A 17,965-nucleotide genomic window follows, 5' to 3' on the forward strand; every position below is an offset into this window, starting at 1 on the left:
GTAAATATCCCACCAATTCTGATGGGGTGGGGGGATAGAACCCACACTACCAATTTCGCTTGGACTCATTTGACCCCTTCTTAAAAAAATAATAACACGGATTGGAAATGCGGATTTCGCTATTACCTTTGCCTGGCTTATATAAAAGAAAAGCAGAATGAGTTAAGGCAGATCAGGTGCCCTCACGACGGACATAGGTGACAGAAGGAAACACTGATGGCAGCAGTGTGAAGGGAAGAAGCAGGACTTTAGAGGAAACAGCACCAAACTTCACCCCTGAAGAAGTTTTGTGGGAAATGAACTGCATCCTACAAAATGAGACTTTAAATACGAGCAAAGGGCAGCCAGCCACAACGCAGGACACTTGGTGGAGAGAGGGAGAGCTCAGAGAAAAACTAACCAAGCGGGGGTAGCAAAGGGTGGCAGAAGTTGGGAGGAAGCACCCCAATGTTGACAGGGTATCAAAAGCCTAAGAACCAGGACTCTGACACATGATGGTACCTCTCTACTGACATGCCCAGAATGCTGTGGAACAGGCGGGGAGAGAGGGAAAAGCGGTGTGTGTGTGTGTGTGTGTGTGTGGAGGAGAAGGATGCTTAATGGAGAAGCAGCGTCCTAGCTTGGAGAACTTGGAAAGGGACAAAATCCCAGGCGCAGGAAAACCCCAATGGGCAACGCGGGGCGGGTCGGCAGCGCCCCAAAGTTTCGGGTAAGCATTAAAGCTATTCGAACTCCGGGGGGGGGGGAATTTAAGAGGGGGCTTCATCCCCTAAGTGGAGTGTTCGACCCGGAGGGGGCACATGAGACCCCCAGAGTGTGTGCCGGAGAAGAGGGGGCTGCTTGAAGGGGCAGCAGCTGAGGTAAAAGCGGCACCAAAGGGGAGCTTTTGGCCGGGAGAGCCGCGGCTGAAAGAAGTCCCGGCGCGGGAGGGCGAAAGTGCCCAAGGCGAGGAAAGCGCGCCCAAGCGGCAGCCCGGTCTTACCCTCGCAGCAACGGGAGGCAGCCCGGCCCCGCTCCTCCTCCTCCTCCTCCTCCCGCAGGCAACTGCAGCTTCTTTCCCAAAGCAGCTGAGGTAACTTTCCAAGGAGCCCAAAGGCCGGCGGAGGCGGCACCAGCCGCCGCCGCCTGTGGCGCCCAAGCTGCAGCCAGGAGCTCCTCGCGCTGACGCGAGGAAGGAGCTCGAGCTCCGTTGCAGCCGCTCGGCGCTCCCTAGCTGCGTGTGCGGAGGATCCCCTTCGCCCAGCAGCTCGGGAGCGCTGGACTCGCCAGCTGCAGCCACAGCTCCACCTCCCCGCCGTGCCCCCTCCCCCACTCCCCTCCCCTCCCCTCCCGGCCATTGTCGCATTGTTCCCCGCATTCACTCACTGCGCGGAGCAGGAGACGGGTCCTGTTCCTGCCTGGTGGTATCTCAACGCCTGTCCTTGTTTTCTGGAATGCCTTCGGCCCTCCTCTGTTTTCTGTCTTTCCCGCCTCCCTCTCCAGGCAACCAGTTGCTTCCCCACCCCATGACCTGCCGGAGAGGTTTGCAAGTTTCTGCCTTTTCCTGCTTGTTTCCTTCGACTGTCTCCCGCCCTCACTCGGAAAAGTTTTAGCTCTCCTTCTGAAGATAAATGTTGTGGTAAAGAGCGGTGGAAAGGAGGAATGTGGGCCTGAACATCCTTCTCCTTCGGGTCACACCAGGTGTGTTCTTCTCCCTCACACTAGAACTGAGGTTCATCCCATGAACAATAGTGTAGTGGTAAATTTTGAAGTGCAGGTGGTCACCATGATAGTCCTCATAGCCGCGCCACCAAGGAGCACCCCAAAATTCAGGCAGGCCATATCAATAAACCCATTCTAGTAGTTTTCATCTCCAGGAGCAGGTCTTTTGTTAAGCAAAATGGGTCGTAATTCAAGACCAAATCACCCCAAAATACTTTGCATTACAACAGGGAGCTGGGACTTTCCCAGTTTATCATTGCTGGGAAAGTTCATTTCCTCCACCACACTCACCCCCAGCTCCTGTGAGGGCTGCGGCTAAGCTCAGAGGGAACAGGGAAGCCTGAAGGAGGTGGCAGATGACATCAGCGTCCCTGCTAATCAAAAAGTGCCGGCGCTGCGTCCCTGTGAGCCCTGGCTCCACTACACCACTGCCCATGAAACTGAATGGTGGGAGATTTAGGACAGATACTTCCCGGCACAGTGCCTAGTTAAATTATGGACCTCGTTACCACAAGATGTATTATTTATTTATTTTATTTCTATCTTGCCTGTTTCCTCCTCAAGGAACTCAAGGCAGCATACATGATCCTCCTCCTCTCCATTTTATCCTCACAACAACAACCGTGTGAGGTAGGTTGGGCTGAGAGTCTGGGACTGGCCCAAAGTCATCGAGTGAGCTTCCATGGGCAAGTGGGGAGTAGAACCCGGATCTCCTGTCTCCCAGTCCAGCACTCTAGCCACTACACCACACTGGCTCTGTAGTGATGGCCACCAACTTTAAAGGGAGTTTGAACATAAGAAGAGCTCTGCTGGATCAGACCAAGCTCCATCTAGTTAGACACATTAGTGGAGGATAGGGCTATCAATAGCTTCTAGTCATGATGGCCACAGTGGCTCTGTTAGAATTGGACTTTGGGTCTCAAGTCCAGGGCCCCCATAGCCTGGGGGATGCTTCAAACAACTGCCAGAGGAGGCAATGGTGGCCAATGATGGGGGGGGGGACAGTGGTGACAGGAAACAGGCACAAGGTCATAAGAACATAAGAAGAGCCCTGCTGGATCAGACCAAGGGTCCATCTAGTCCAGCATTCTGTTCACACTGTGGCTAACCAGCTGTCAACCAGGAAACCATGAGTGCAACAGCATGCTCCCGCCCATGTTCCCCAGCAAGTGCTGTACATGGGCATACCGCCTCTGGTGCTGGAAGCACCTAGCATGGGCGGCCACATACTGGGTCTGACACTTGTCACCACACAACATGCTTTTTCTTTTTTAACATTTAGCTGAGCAGGTCTGCTACTCCAGCCACGGCTGCCATCTTCATTTGCCTCGCAAACAAAGGCAGTGGACATGGCTGGAGCCTCAGCAGGAGGCACTTTGCTGCACAGTACACCCGTCTAACTAAATTCAGGGCCACCTCCAACTGCTGCCTGCTAAGCGGGAGACAGGGGACAGGAAGAAGAGCAGAGTGACCAGCATGGAAGGAGATAGGGCGGCGGAGCATGGGAGGATAAGGTGGCACAGCAGCAGTGGGGCAGCCAAGGCAGCATGCAGGGTAGGGGAGCCTCGAGAGGGCCCCTTGCCGAGGGCCCCTTCAAACCTGGCTGAGCCACAGGATGTCTATATATTACCTCAAGTATCAGAGGCAGTATGTCTCTGAATACCAATTGCTGGGGAACAATAGTGGGAGGAAGCTATTTCCCTCATTTCCTGGTTGGGCACTGTGGGAAAGGATGTCGGATTAGGTGCGTCAGTTACCTGAGCCAACAGGGCTCTTCTTATATTCTTATTAATAAACACTGGGAGACAATACACAGACCTATAGAACCTTGCAGATTATTGTGGATGAACTTTACAGTGCCAGCCCAAGAGGCATCAAAGAAGACATCTCCTTTTCCTTCATGAAGGTTTCTCAGAGAAGCCCCTGTTCTCATGAAGACAGCACTCCAAGCGGGATACTATCTCACTTCTTTTCAGGTGGGGATGATTGAATCTGGCCTAACAAACCCATTTCTTTTTTCTCCCTCTTTGAAACCATCCTTTTCTCCTTAAACCATCCTACCTAGCCCCCCTTTTTCTCCCATTTTGGGCATCTCAAGAAAGTAACTTGACTTCTAAAAGACACAAGCACCACAGAAAAAGTGAATGGACATTTCTTATTCCAGAGGGCAGCTATGTTAGACTGCTGCAGCAAAAACAAATGGCAGTAAGTGGAAATGCAGGATATAAAAGTAATGTTTGCTTCCAGTTATATGGGAGGGGTCAGCTATCAAAAGTTTACTAAACACATCCCTAGGCTGTAAAGCAGGAGTGGGAAACTTGTAGCCCTCCAGATGATGATAGATTGCAACTCCCATCAGCCCTAGACAGCATAAAGCCAATGGTGGGGGTGATGGGAGTTGTAGTCTAAGAACATCTGGAGGGCCACACTTTCCCTGCCCCTGCAGTAAAGCGATATCACATCTGCAACTTCCAGGGTTCTTGGTTTGCTATTCCACAAGACTGGGAGTATTTCATGGGAGCTGATGAAGTCACTAATAAAGGTATGCAGCATGGAAGTCGTTTGATTGCCTTAAACCAAGGTGACAAGCCTTTTTCAATTCAGGGTCAAAATCCATTTTGGAGAAGCTGCAGTTCTTACCAATTTGGCCTATTTTCCCACCAAACAAAGTACAGCTCAATTCTATGCATGTCTACTTTGATATTTAAATAGCTGGCTTAGGGTGCAATCCTATGGCCATGAGACAGCATCTAGATGGCCATAGGATTTTTCATTTTCTGGGAACCAAGCTCGGAGACAGCACTCCAAGGTTGGTTCCCAGAAAACCGACACCCTGCCCCTTGCCCCCAGCTCCGCGCCTGTAAGAGCAGCATGGATTAGCCAAAAAGGGGGTGTTCGTAGGGGTGGGGAGGGGAGGGGATGGCAGAAGCACCATTTTGATGCTTCCTATGCACCATCCATCCTCCCCTGGCTCCAAGGCGCCCTGGCTAGACATGAAATCAGTCATCTAGCCACAAAGGCAGGGTGGCCGGAGCGTGGAGGAGGGGATCCCCTCAGTGCTCCGCCTGCCCTGCATTGGATAGTCGGTCACTTCCGAGTTCGGGTTGCCCCCTTAGACAAGTAATTGATGTTCATAGAATCATAGAATAGTAGGGTTGGAAGGGGCCTACAAGTCCAACGAGTCCAACCCCCTGCTCAATACAGGAATCCAAGTCAGAGCATCCCTGACAGATGATTGTCCAGCCTCGTCTTGAACGCCTCCAGTGTGGGACAGCCCACCACCTCCCTAGGTCATTGGTTCCATAGTCATATTGCTCTAACAGTCAGGAAGTTTTCCTGATGTTCAGCCAGAATCTGGCTTCCTGTAACTTGAGCCCATTATTCCGTGTCCTGCACTCTGGGATGATCAAGAAGAGATCCTGGCCTTCCTCTCTGAGACAACCTTTCAAGTACTTGAAGAGCGCTATCCTATCTCCCCTCAGTCGTCTTCTCTTCTCAAGGCAAAACATGCCCAGTTCCTTCAGTCTCTCTTCATAGGGCTTTGTTTCTAGTTCCCTGATCATCTTTGTTGCCCTCCTCTGAACCCTCTCCAGTTTGTCTGCATCCTTCTTAAAGTGCAGTGCCCAGAACTGGACACAGTACTCCAGATGAGGCCTAACCAGTGCTGAGTAGAGGGGAACTAGTACTTCCCAGGATTTGGAAGCGATGCTTCTATTAATGCAGCCCAAAATTGTTGTTGTTCAGTCGTTCAGTCGTGTCCGACTCTTCGTGACCCCATGGACCATAGCACGCCAGGCCTTCCTGTCCTGCGCTCTCTCCCGGAGCGTGCTCAAGTTCATATTCATTGCATCCGTGATGCTATCTAGCCATCTCATCCTCTGCCGTCCCCTTCTCCTTTTGCCTTCAGTCTTTCCCAGCATCAGGGTCTTTTCCAGGGAGTTTTCTCTTCGCATTAGGTGGCCAAAATATTGGAGCTTCAGCTTCATTATCTGTCCTTCCAATGAGCACTCAGGGTTGATTTCCTTTAGGATGGACTGATTTGACCTCCTTGCAGTCCAGGGGACTCGTAAGAGTCTTCTCCAGCACCACAGTTCGAAAGCATCAATTCTTCGGCGCTCAGCCTTCCTTATAGTCCAGCTCTCACAGCCATACATTACTACTGGGAAAACCATAGCTTTGATTAGACGGACCTTTGTCGGCAAGGTGATGTCTCTGCATCTTACTATGCTGTCTAGGTTGGCCATAGCTTTCCTCCCAAGGAGCAAGCGTCTTTTAATTTCATGGCTACAGTCACCGTCTGCGGTGATCTTGGAGCCCAAGAAAGTAAAATCTGTCACTGCTTCCGTTTCTTCCCCTTCTATATGCCAGGAAGTGATAGGGCCAGATGACATGATCTTAGTTTTTTTAATGTTGAGTTTCAAACCAGCTTTTGCACTCTCCTCTTTCACCCTCAACAAGAGGCTCTTGAGATTCTCTTCGCTTTCTGCCATTAGGGTGGTATCGTCTGCATATCGGAGGTTGTTGATAATTCTCCCAGCAATCTTAATTCCGACCTCTGATTCATCCAACCCGGCATTTCTCATGAGGTACTCTGCATATAAGTTAAATAAGCAGGGTGACAATATGCAGCCTTGTCGTACTCCTTTCCCAATTTTGAACCAATCGGTTGTTCCATTTCTGGTTCTTACTGTTGCTTCTTGACCCTCGTACAGGTTTCTCAGGAGACAGGTAAGGTGGTCTGGTACTCCCATCACTTTAAGAATTTGCCACAGTTTGTTGTGATCCACACAATCAAAGGCTTTAGCGTAGTCAATGAAGCAGAAATAGACGTTTTTCTGGAATTCTCTTGCTTTCTCCATGATGCAGCGAATGTTGGAGATTTGATCTCTAGTTCCTCTGCCTCTTCGAAACCCAGCTCGTACTTCCGGTAGTTCTCGGTTCGCATACTGCTGAAGCCTAGCTTGTAGGATTTTGAGCATCACCTTGCTGGCATGTGAAATGAGCGCAATTGTGCGGTAGTTTGAACACTCTTTGGCGTTGCCCTTCTTTGGAATTGGAATGTAAACTGACCTTTTCCAGTCTTGTGGCCACTGTTGAGTGTTCCAGATTTGTTGGCATATTGAATGCAGCACTTTAACAGCATCATCAGCCCAAAATAGCACTGGCCTTTTTTGCAGCCACATCACATTGTTGGCTCATATTCAGCTTGTGATCGACAAGAATTCCAAGATCCTTCTCGCTTGTAGTGTTGTTGAGCCACGTATCCCCCATCTTGTAACTGTGCATTTGGTTTCTTTTTCCTAGGTGCAGAACTTGGCATTTAGCCCTATTAAATGTCATTCTGTTGTTTTCCGCCCAGCGCTCCAGTCTATCCAGATCACTTTGAATTTTGTTTCTGTCTTCCAAAGTATTTAGCTATCCCGCCCAATTCTGTGTCATCTGCACATTTGATCAGCATTCCCTGCACCTCCTCCTCCAAGTCATAATAAAAATGTTGAAGAGCACTGGGCCCAGGACTGAGCCTTGCGGTACCCCATTCGTTACTTCTCCCTAGTTTGAGAAGGTCCCATTGATAAGCACTCTTTGAGTCCGATTCTGTAGCCAACTGTGGATCCACCGGATCGTTGTTTCATCTAGCCCACTTTGAGCTAGTTTGCTCATCAGGATATCATGGGGCACTTTGTCGAAAGCTTTGCTGAAGTCGAGGTATATGATGTCTACAGCATTCCCACGGTCCACAAGGGAGGGTACTTGATCAAAAAATGAGATCAGATTCGTCTGGCAGGACTTGTTTTTGACAAATCCATGTTGGCTTCGAGTAATCACTGCATTGATTTCAAGATGCTTCCAGATGGATTGTTTTATCATCTGCTCCAGAAATTTTCCAGGGATTGATGTCAGACTGACTGGTCTGTAGTTCCCAGGTTCCTCCTTTTTACCCTTTTTGAAGATAGGGATAACGTTACCCTCCTCCAGTCATCTGGCACTTCCCCTGTCCTCCATGATTTCTCAAAGAGAATAGACAGCAGTTCTGAGAGTTCTTCTGCCAGTTCCTTTATTACTCTAGGATGCCGTTCATCTGGCCCTGGAGATTTGAACTCATTCAAAGTCATTAGGTGTTCCTTGACCATATGCCTATCGATCTCAAGCTGCAATCCTGCCCCTTCAGCCTGTACTTCGCCTTTGCCAGGGGGGTCATAGACCCTCTTTTGCGAGAAGACTGAACTGAAGTAGGAATTGAGCACCTCTGCCTTTTCTTTGTCATCTGTTATCATTTTGCCATCCTTATTTAATAGCTGAACAACCATTTATTTCCTCTGCCTTTTACTATGCACGTAGCTGAAGAAAGCCTTTTTGTTGTTTTTAGCATCCCTCGCTAACTTCAGCTCATTCTCAGCTTTAGCCTTCCTGATGCCATCCCTGCAATTCTGTGCTACCTGCCTGTACTCTTCCTTTGTTACTTGGCCTTCTTTCCACTTCCTATATGTGTCCTTTTTTGTTTTCCAGTAATTTCTAAGCTTTTTGTGAGCCACATTGGCTTCTTCTGTTGTCTTCCACCTTTCTTCTTGTTGGAATTGTTTGTAATTGTGCCTTGAGAATTTCCTTTTTTAAAAATTAAAAATTCCCACCCTTCTTGGACTCCTTTTCTCGTTAGCGTCGCTTGCCATGGGACCTTCCTGATCATTGTTCTGAGTTTATTAAAATCAGCTTTCCTAAAATCCAGGGTACGCGTTTGACTACACTCGGCTTTTGCTTCCCTTAGAACCAAGAACTCAAGTACAACATGGCTGTTTTCCCCCAGAGTTCCTGTAACTGCTACTTTATCCACTAAGTCATCTCTGTTGGTTAGGATCAAGTCAAGCATAGCCGATCCTCTAGTTCCTTCCTCTACTTTCTGTAGGAAGAAGTTATCCGCCACACAAGTCAGGAATTTCCTGGAGGGGCCATGTTTTGCAGATTTGTCTCCCAACAAATATCGGGGAAATTGAAGTCCCCCATTACTACTACATCATGCTTCCTTAAAACATTGGCTATTTGCTTTTCAAAAGTTTCATCCTCATCTTCTCCTTGATTGGGTGGCCGGTAGAAGACTCCAACTACCAGGTTCCTTTTATTCTTTGCTCCATTTATTTTGATCCAGATGCTCTCCATGGGGCTACCAAGCTCCTCCTCCTGTATTTCTGTGCAGAGATATGTATTTTTCACATACAGTGCAACCCCACCTCCCTTTCTGTTCCTCCTGTTCTTTTTGAACAAGTTATATCCTTCAATTGCTGTATTCCAGTCATGAGAGTCATTCCACCAAGTCTCAGTTATACCTATCAAGTCGTAATTCCCTCCTGTATTAATAGTTCAAGTTCGTTCTGTTTGTTTCCCACACTTATTCCACACTTATTGCACTTCAAATTGAGATAATAATTGCTATTAGGATGTTCATGAAAAGCTTTGCCCCCTTAGAAATGATGTGATGTAATGGAATGACCTTTTTACAGGTGGCATTTGGGTGGGAGAAGCTTCTAGACCAAATTTCCTCCTTCCAAACTCAGCACATCTATTCTTCCCCAGCTTTTCCGATCTTCCACCCAGCACCATTAGTGATGGGCAAGCTCACACTGCATATCTGATGGGGAATAAGCCCCACTGAACACGGAGTGACTTTATTCTCAACAAACATGCATTGGATTGTGCTGTGAATTGATTTCTGAAACTAGTTAATTTAGCAGATATCCTCTGAACCCATTTTTGAGATTGCTGCTGAACCAACATCAACTGCCATAGCTTCTCCAATTTGGTAAGCACAGACTGAGTTTGGAAAAATAGGTCTGGTCCTCACTGTTGGATGAGAAGATGGAAGAAGCAATGTCTCCCTGGTGTATGTGCTCCTTTTTCCCGTCCTCCACAAGTCAGCTCCTGGGACTGTGGGGATTCCCTCCTGAATCACTTCCAACAGCTAGGTCATGAAAGTCAGGGCTATACAGCCATGTAATAAGGACATTTGTGGGTGTGCATCTTCCTATAACGAAATTAAGATGTACTTAATGGGGAGCTGTGGGTTTTTGTTCAATGGGCAGGCTTGTTCATCAGAAGAACTTCATGTTCTGTAATGACCCAAGCAAGAAAAGCACCCAAGCAGGGCAAAGGACCTTTCAGTGCTAGTTTTGCAGGCAACATCATCTGCATTAGTCACAATTGCAGGGAAAGCCACAAGAACCAGAGCACATGGTGAGAATCAGAGACTGAAAGAATAATGAGGGCCAGAGGGCAGCTTAAAATTTAGGTTCGAATTAGGGACAGTTGACAGGCATGTTCAGTGCAACTCCACACTCTTCTTACCTGTGCAAATTCAATCTGGCATCCAGATGCAACTGAAATGGAGAGGCGGGAGGGCAAAAAAGAATATTAGCCCAAGCTCATTTATCATATAACACCCCCACCCACCCATGTGAAGCTTTCATACATTGACTAATAAGCAAAACTTAGAGTTTCCAGATCCCCTCTGCCGTGGAGTGTATTATTTAGTACTCCACTTACAGGAATGTGCAATAATGTTTGCCTTCCCATAAAAATCTGTGTGTATTATCAATCACCATGCCAAGCAGTGTGGGAGGAAAAAAACCCAAAGGTGATGGGAACAGAGCTACACATTGCAGATCAGTCAATGATTGCAAATTGCTGTCGCTGACAGCAATTTTAAGGCCAGAAGGGATCATTGTGACCATATAGCGCTAGCCAGGTTTTTAAAGAAAAGTTTCAGCATTTTTTTCTCATCAAACTTATTTTTATTTTCCTCTGCCATCACTGCCTATGTTGATGGCATGCAACATCCTAAAACTCAAAGCTGGCCCAGACCTCCAAAGTGTGCCACATTGGTGAAATCAGGCAGTGTTCACTTCTTGCACAAGAACACTCACGGACATACATTACAATGCAGTGTACATTACAATGCAAGATCTCTCTTCTGACGGGTTCTGCTGGATGAGTTCCACATTCTATCTTTATGTAACCCTGAATACCAATTTAGATGTTTTACAGGGAGGGGATGAAAAGCAATGAGAATGGGATCACCTGGGAGGAAGGGTCACCTGGGAGGAAGGGTGATTTTTGAATGTCCAGAGAAGCTTAGATACAGAGACAGCATTAGGGATAGGTATTGTTGGCCACCTGCCAAGGTCCACACACCAGTAGGGGGACCCCTGCCACTCTCTGGAGTCTCCTGGCCCTGCGGTGAGAGAAGCAAGGAGAAGGAGCAGTAACCTCTGCATGCCTCATTGTCTCTGGGTGATTATATGATTGGACACAGAGGGGAGTGGTTTATGAATGCATTGTTCAACAATGGTGGTGAGAAGGAGGGATATGCAGTCAAAGAAGGAGGCTCCCCAAAGCTTGGAAACAGCACTCTTTAGGGGAGGGGCGTCAAACCCATTTCAGCCTGAGGACCAAACCCAGTTTTGGAGAAGCTCTCGGGGGCTGCATTCCAATGTTGAGGAGGGTAAAGGCAAAAGGTGCAGGGCCAATAGCAAAAAGGGCAAGGCCAAAATACCAAAAAGACCAGCATATTTTAGCTCAAATCACTTATTGCTAGTAACTAAGCCTTAGGAGAGGCATTTAAACCTTTTAGAATGGGGAAAAAATGGGCAAGAGCTGGGAAACCACCAAATGATAGACAGTTGGGGGGAAGGGGGTGGCTCTCTGGGGAATGCTAGAGGGCCAGATAGAGATCCCAAGTGGGCCACATTTGGTCCACAGGCCTGAGGTTCAATACTCCTAGTTTAGGGAGTGAGAATGCTGCAGCTCGACGCTGCAGTAACTCTCTGCTCACACTAAGTTGCTCATCAAAGGTTTTTCTGGAAGTGTGGATATAAAAAAAGACTGGGTGTGTAAAAGTGGTAATTTCTTTCACACCTCAGGATTCAACAGAATTCCATGAAGGCAAGTTTGAGAGTAGCTCTTTGCACTGGCGGGGCTGGGGGGAGAGTTATGGATAAGGCAGTATTCGTGCTTAGCATGCATTATGGATGTTTATGAAATTGCTGGGATGTGGGATGAGGCTGTTTTCCAGTGCACAATAGATACAATTTTAAACATTTCTTCCCAAAACAAAATACTGACTAAAATAGCAACAGCACAACCAAAGAAAGTAACATTCAATGCATTTGTACTGAGCACAGTTCATCATATTTTACTTTCCCCTGATTACAGTTTCATATAAAATCAAGATAATGATCCTATATTTTCAGGATAAAGATATATAGCGTGAGACTCATGTGAATGAACACCTCATTCTTGTAGCAAACTGAATTCAGGAGTTCACATTTTATATAGCTAGTTCCCCATTTGGGTCCTTAGCACAAAATGTTAATGCCTGGCATTTCTGTGCTATTCCTTGCAAGGCAGATGCTTTGTAATCCCAGTCCAACTTCCCATTTTACTCAGTGTCCCTCAGAGGTGTTGTGTGGTCCAGCAGCCACACAAAATATGCTAACGGTATCTTTGGTATTTTCCAGAAGTCATTTTTCTTTATTCCCACTCCCTTCTGTCACCCTTCCAAAATAACTTTTGAATAAATATAAATAACCACCAACTTTCCACCAACCCATTTGCAGACTGAGAGTCTGTTTCCTGTCCTTAATGTGGTGGATTCAGAGTACAAATGTAGCAACATTTTGGCTTCTGCTTCAAGAAGACAGAAACTCCATGTGCTGCAGTGTCTGATGCAGGCTTAACAGTCTAAAAACCTGCCGAGCAATATGCCGCAAGCTGGCAGCAAATATGACAACCCCAAGGGATGTATTTCCACAATTACAGAAATGGTGGTTGTTACTCCATCAGATAGGCCCAAATTAGTTTTGCATGGATACATGGCATTCTCCTTGCCAAATTGTCTAGGTTTGGCATGCAGCTTAAACCAAGATAATAGCTACAACATAATTAAGCAGTTATGAGATCATTCTTTCGAGAGCAAGAAAGGCATCATCCTTGAAGGTTATTAGATCTTCACTTAACCAATGGCTATAATGTTTTTGGTGCATGGAGCCCAGTTCTGAGATGGAGATATTCTCATTCATTCATTATATTTCTATACCACCCAATACCCAAAGCTTTCTGGGTGGTTCACAATAATTAAGACCATAAAATACAACATGATAATATATAATATAAAACCTTTAACATCCAAAAATTTGAAACAGTTTAAAACAGCTGTAAACAATTAACAGTAAAATACCAGGACCCAATAAAACAACTAACATTAAAAAAGCCCAACATATTCCATGAAATGCCTGGAAGTAGAGGAAAGTCTCAACCTGGTGCTGAAAAAATGACAATGTTGGCACCAGGTGGACCTCACTGGGGACAGCATTCCACAATTGGAGGGCCATCACTGAGAAGGCTCCCACTCTTGTTGCCATCCTCCAAACCACCTTTGGAGGAAGCACTTGGAGGAAGGCCTCAGATGTAGATCACAGTGGACAGGTAAGTTCTCAGAGAAAGAGACTGATTGGCCTTGGAAACCCTAAAAGGAAAGACCGTAAGGCAGAGGGGGAACTTGTGGCCCTCCAGGTGTTGTTGGACTGCCATCAGCCCTAGCCAGCATAATCCATGGTAAGGGATGATGGGAGTTGCAGTCAGACAACATCTGGAGAGTCTCAAGTTGCCCACCCCTGCCCTAAGGGAAGAGACAATACAACAGGACAATAGCCTTGCCCCCTCCATATCTTTAATTGTTTTAAAAAAAAAAAGATCTAAGTGACACCTGGCCTCCAGACTCCACTACAAGTAAGGAAAATGGAGAACAGCATATACAATGACCCTGAGTAGAAGCAAAGCAGTTGTGATGCAGCACTTGTCAAATGGCTTCTGTGCAACTCACTGCAGAAGCTACTGACAAAACATATAACCACGCAGGCCTGGTTCCATAGAGCAGTGAGGCTGAGCATTTGCTGGGCCCCAAGACCATCAAATCGTCACCATTCCAACAGCATGGCCATTCTGACTGTGCATGGATCACTCAAGCAGGTCAGAGGCACACCCCACCTCTTCTAGTTTAAGCAGACCAACTGATGGTGCTCTGTCCAAGGTCCCCCCAAATCCTGAAGCCTGTCAAGTTCACAGGTAAAAATGTGAAGTCAACTTCTTGTATTTAAGTCCTCGCTTACAGCCAGGTGTAATAACCTTGTGACCAGCCCCTGAATTCTACAGCTGTTCCAAGCCTTAATCCTAGGATATCATGCTTGGAATTTAACTGTAGCACTGTCCCCAATTCCTACTCCACGCTCAGGCTGTTCGTCTTCAGCAAATATTTTGAACTATTAGATTTCATCAGAGCCACTTCTGCAATTGTTGCTGAGACTGTTAGCTTGCAATTTAGGAGGATCATCCTGCACGTTGCCCCGGTGGCACTCTTTCCCCTTGGTTTCGCAAATGTGTCTGTTGGAAGATGGTTGCCACACCACTACTGAAATGGGACTCTGGGCCCTTAATCCTCACCTTAGTCTTCATCCCATACACATACACCTATCTATTCCTCTACCTTACCTTGGATGCTCATTCTGTTCTCTGCAGAGCCACTGCATATTGCCTCCTGACTGCCTATTCTGATTCTAGAGGAAAGGAACTCCTCAAGCAAGGTATGTACTCAGCAATTGCGCACTGTTATGTCCAGCCATTCCAGAGGATGCACCCAAATGAGGGCGTCTTGTGGTTGCTAGAAGATAGAGATATCCAATGTTTCGTACTCCTTGAAAGCAAAACTGCTCTTTAGAAGATAAAGTGAAATAACAGAGATAGGGGCTACAGGGGCAATTGGTCACATACAGCTCTGCACAGAGCAGGATGTACAGAAAATGGTCACTTCTCTTCAAGGACTCAATTGATCTTATATTTTACCATCTATTTCTTTTCAAATGGTTGTACATTTATTTACTTATTTATTTAACTAACAAATGAGAGGGGAGAGAGATCTTTCACAACACAAATAGTTCAAGTGTCCTTCTCTTAATTACCATAATTTGAAATAATGCAAATACATTGTGTTCCCATTTCTACTACTGTTGCATTCCTTACTTGTTATATGATATTCTGATTACATGAATAACTGCTCCCCATCTAATTTGCCCCTCCTCCCCAGGAAACACTACTATGAGTAAATCTGTTGATACATGTACCTACTGATTTATGGTAGTAAACTTGGGGATGGATTTTGCCACATCTTCGATATGTTCCATTACTGCCCCCCTTCTGACTCCTTATTTTCCCCTTCTGCCTTCTTTCCCATTACTGTGTTTTTCTCTTCTCCCAACTTCTCCCATAGCCTTAGATTCCTTTCTCCTCTTTATATTTCTGTCTCTTATTTTCACTCATGTGTTTTCTAAAGGAATAAATGTCAAGTGACCCGACAGCAGAAACTTGCTTGGCTTTAGTTACTTTTCCTACACTTGTGCTTAATACAGTTCAGTGCCTAGGCAGATGGGCAGAAAGAATTGCCCAGGGTGCTGTTTGTTGGAACCTAAATGCTTCTCTTTTTCCAGAAAGATGTTGTGAGACCCAGGACCAATCTGTGGTCTTTGGGAATCACATTTGTTAACGTTACATACATGTATGCCATAAAATGTTCATGGAGCCAAATCAAACACATATATAAGCCTCCTTAAAAATTGAGTCCGACATTTCAAATGCAAGTGCTTTAAATTGGGAGTCTAAACCGATATTAAAGCAACACTTAAGTGACCTAATTTTCAAAGTGCCAACAGCTCTGTCTGTAGCTGTGCTGATTAGTAATCTACACAGTTTATCCTGATCCTGGCAGAGAGATCAGACACTGTGGGAAATCAGAATGAAGTGTGCATGATGTACAAGTTGCAGGGAGGCTGTTAAAACTTGATTCTATTGCATTTATAATTAAACCTTCCCCTTGCTCTGCTTCACCAGTATCACTTGAAGAGAATCTGAGACTTAAAAAGCTCACAGCCTTGCATGTGTATTTTCTCTCACACAATTTTCACATTCATTTCTTCCTAATGCTGTTTTGCGCATGCTTACATTAACCATAAGCATGGACAAAACAGTGGAAAATAGCTATTCTTCAGGTGTACTTTGTGGTTTGTACCCTCAGTCTGGTCCTCAGTTTTCTTCAATATAGGGTGGTGGTGGTGGTTGTTTTTAAAAAAGACTGGCTCCCTTGGCAGGGCTAGGGTTTGAGACACTGTGAGCATGTCTGACATCTGTACACTATTTTTTAAACAATGTCCCACATGTTTTTCCCTTCTCCTCCCAGGCTGAGCATGCATTGGATAAGGTGGCTTTTCCATCGGCGCAGCAGTGGTGTTTCTCCAGTCTCGGCATAATGCACAGAATCACTGTTAAACTAGTATTATTTCAGGAATGGACTCTGGTTATGAATTCAATTCTGCAACAGCAACAACCTTTGAAGACTGACTGGACATTGAAAACATTAAATAATATCAACAAATTCCGCAGTAAAGAAAGAAACACGTATTCCTAAATTTTCACAAAATAACTTTGCCCTTACTTTTCCATTTCCTTCCTTTTGAAGTATAGATGCCCCAGAAACAAAAACAAAGCATTTGAAACTTAAGAAAAGGAAACAATGTAGTATTACAGAAGTGGCATACCAAATAATTCTTAGAATTTTCTGAAGTACTATTTATGAAGTACCATGAAGATAATAAGAAGCCAATATATTTATTTATTTGGGTTAAATCCAACATCGCAGTAGTGGAAATCTGCTAGCAGAGTGGGACTTCTCTCCTTGCCCTGCAGACCTCTGTACTGCCTGAATATCTGCTCTAGAGAATTTACCAGCAGTCTAGAGCAGATTTTGAGGGTGCCTTGGAGGTGAGAAGAGGGGGAATCACTCCCCTCCTGGTTCTGCTGACAGAATTACTTCCATCAGCAGAATGACAGTATTGGATCCAACCCTTTATAACATAATTTAAGTCCCACCTTTCTCTGCAAAGCAGACACAAGATGGCTCACAACAACAAAAACCATCTAAGAATAAAAAAGAATAACACACAATAAAATAACCTTTGTTTTTTAGTCTGCTCATGTTCACGCAGACATTGGCCCAGTCAAAGCAGAAAGAAAAACAGCCTCTTTCCCATCCACCAGATCATCATGTCTTGACCATGAAGTTTTCTGAAGCCTAGGGAGCAGTCTGCAACTCATACAGACCAAGCTAAAAAAGAATAATAGATTTTCCTTCAGTTAGGAGCATATTCTTTGACTTCCTTGTGGCTGTCTTTAATAGGAGCTGCTGTGTTCTGAATTTTCCCTAAATAATTATATTACAGCCTGACCCAGTTAATTTTATTATAGAGAAGCAGAAAAACATAGCATGAAACTTAGGAAAAACAAAGGATTATGGCTACAGCTTCCTTTCTTTGCCACTTGGTTAGGATGGACTTACCAAGCAAGCAATGCTTTAAAAAACATGCATGTTCCCAGATTCCTTTCTTCAAAGCATTTCAATGCGTCTAAAATGGCATTGACTTATCCTGGAGTGGCCCTAGCCAGTCCATGTGTCATCTACACAGACATAAGGTAAAATTCATAGAAGAGAAAGAGCTGCCTATATTACTGCTAAACTCTTCATGATTGGGGAAAGGGCTATCTCCATCTCTTGTGATGTAGTCCAATCCATAGTGACAAGTCACAGAGACTGCAAAGAGGTAGGGCTTATGGAAAGGCAACCATGGAAGTCCATTCAAAGAAGAGGTTGCCATCTGCTATGCTCATTCAAATTAACTGTTGCAGAAAAATAACTTCTGGGCAGGGCTGTATAGGAATTGGTGCATTCCCCTAGTGCTTTCAGAATATTTAAGGATACTTAAAGCACAATTCTATACATGCATACTCAGAAGTATGTCCCATTAAACTGAATGGGACTTACTCCCAAAGAAGTGTATAATGCAGTTTTAAAGCTGAGTGTATATCCATTAGCTAGTTTTTCTGTACAGAATGGCAAGGATAGAAAACTACTTACTGCTGTCTGGACAAATAATACATAGCACAACTACGACGGATTGCTGTGCAGTCTTCATGATCCTCCAAAACAGAGTTTGAGAACTTTCAGTTGGCAGTTTCTGAGCGGGCCCTGAAAGTATTTCCAGCAGGGCTGTCTGTGCCCTTGGTGTAACACAGCTGAGCTATTTATTTATTTAATAAATGTTCTTGAGTTCAAGGTGGCTATGCAGGAACTCGGAATAATCAACAATACCAAAAGCAGGACCTGTCCAGCACTGGA

At 45.5% G+C, this 17,965-nt stretch overlaps 1 protein-coding gene and 1 long non-coding RNA gene across 10 annotated transcripts in view; one reads left to right on the top strand and one right to left on the bottom strand.

Moving 5' to 3' along the window:
- Positions 1-17,965, bottom strand: part of TSPAN18 (tetraspanin 18) — a 414,388-nt gene that overhangs the window by 250,269 nt on the left and 146,154 nt on the right. For 5 of the 9 annotated variants that reach the window (XM_084850701.1, XM_084850730.1, XM_084850720.1 and 2 more), the window contains exon 1: positions 983-1,221. The gene's annotated coding sequence lies outside the window, so the exon portion shown is untranslated. Of the gene's footprint in view, positions 1-982; positions 1,222-1,365; positions 1,516-10,035; positions 10,068-17,965 lie in introns of those variants that run through there. The other 4 variants (XM_084850778.1, XM_084850759.1, XM_084850711.1 and 1 more) reach the window with 3 other exon arrangements.
- On the top strand, positions 564-17,906 carry LOC146357549 (uncharacterized). The gene is made up of 3 exons (XR_014790322.1): positions 564-709; positions 14,263-14,327; positions 15,974-17,906. It is a non-coding gene; the product is annotated as an uncharacterized LOC146357549 (long non-coding RNA).

Source organism: Heloderma suspectum, chromosome 1 (genome assembly GCF_057233095.1).
Source record: "Heloderma suspectum isolate Gila_16-S chromosome 1, 16-S_ref, whole genome shotgun sequence".
Lineage (NCBI taxonomy): Eukaryota > Metazoa > Chordata > Lepidosauria > Squamata > Helodermatidae > Heloderma > Heloderma suspectum.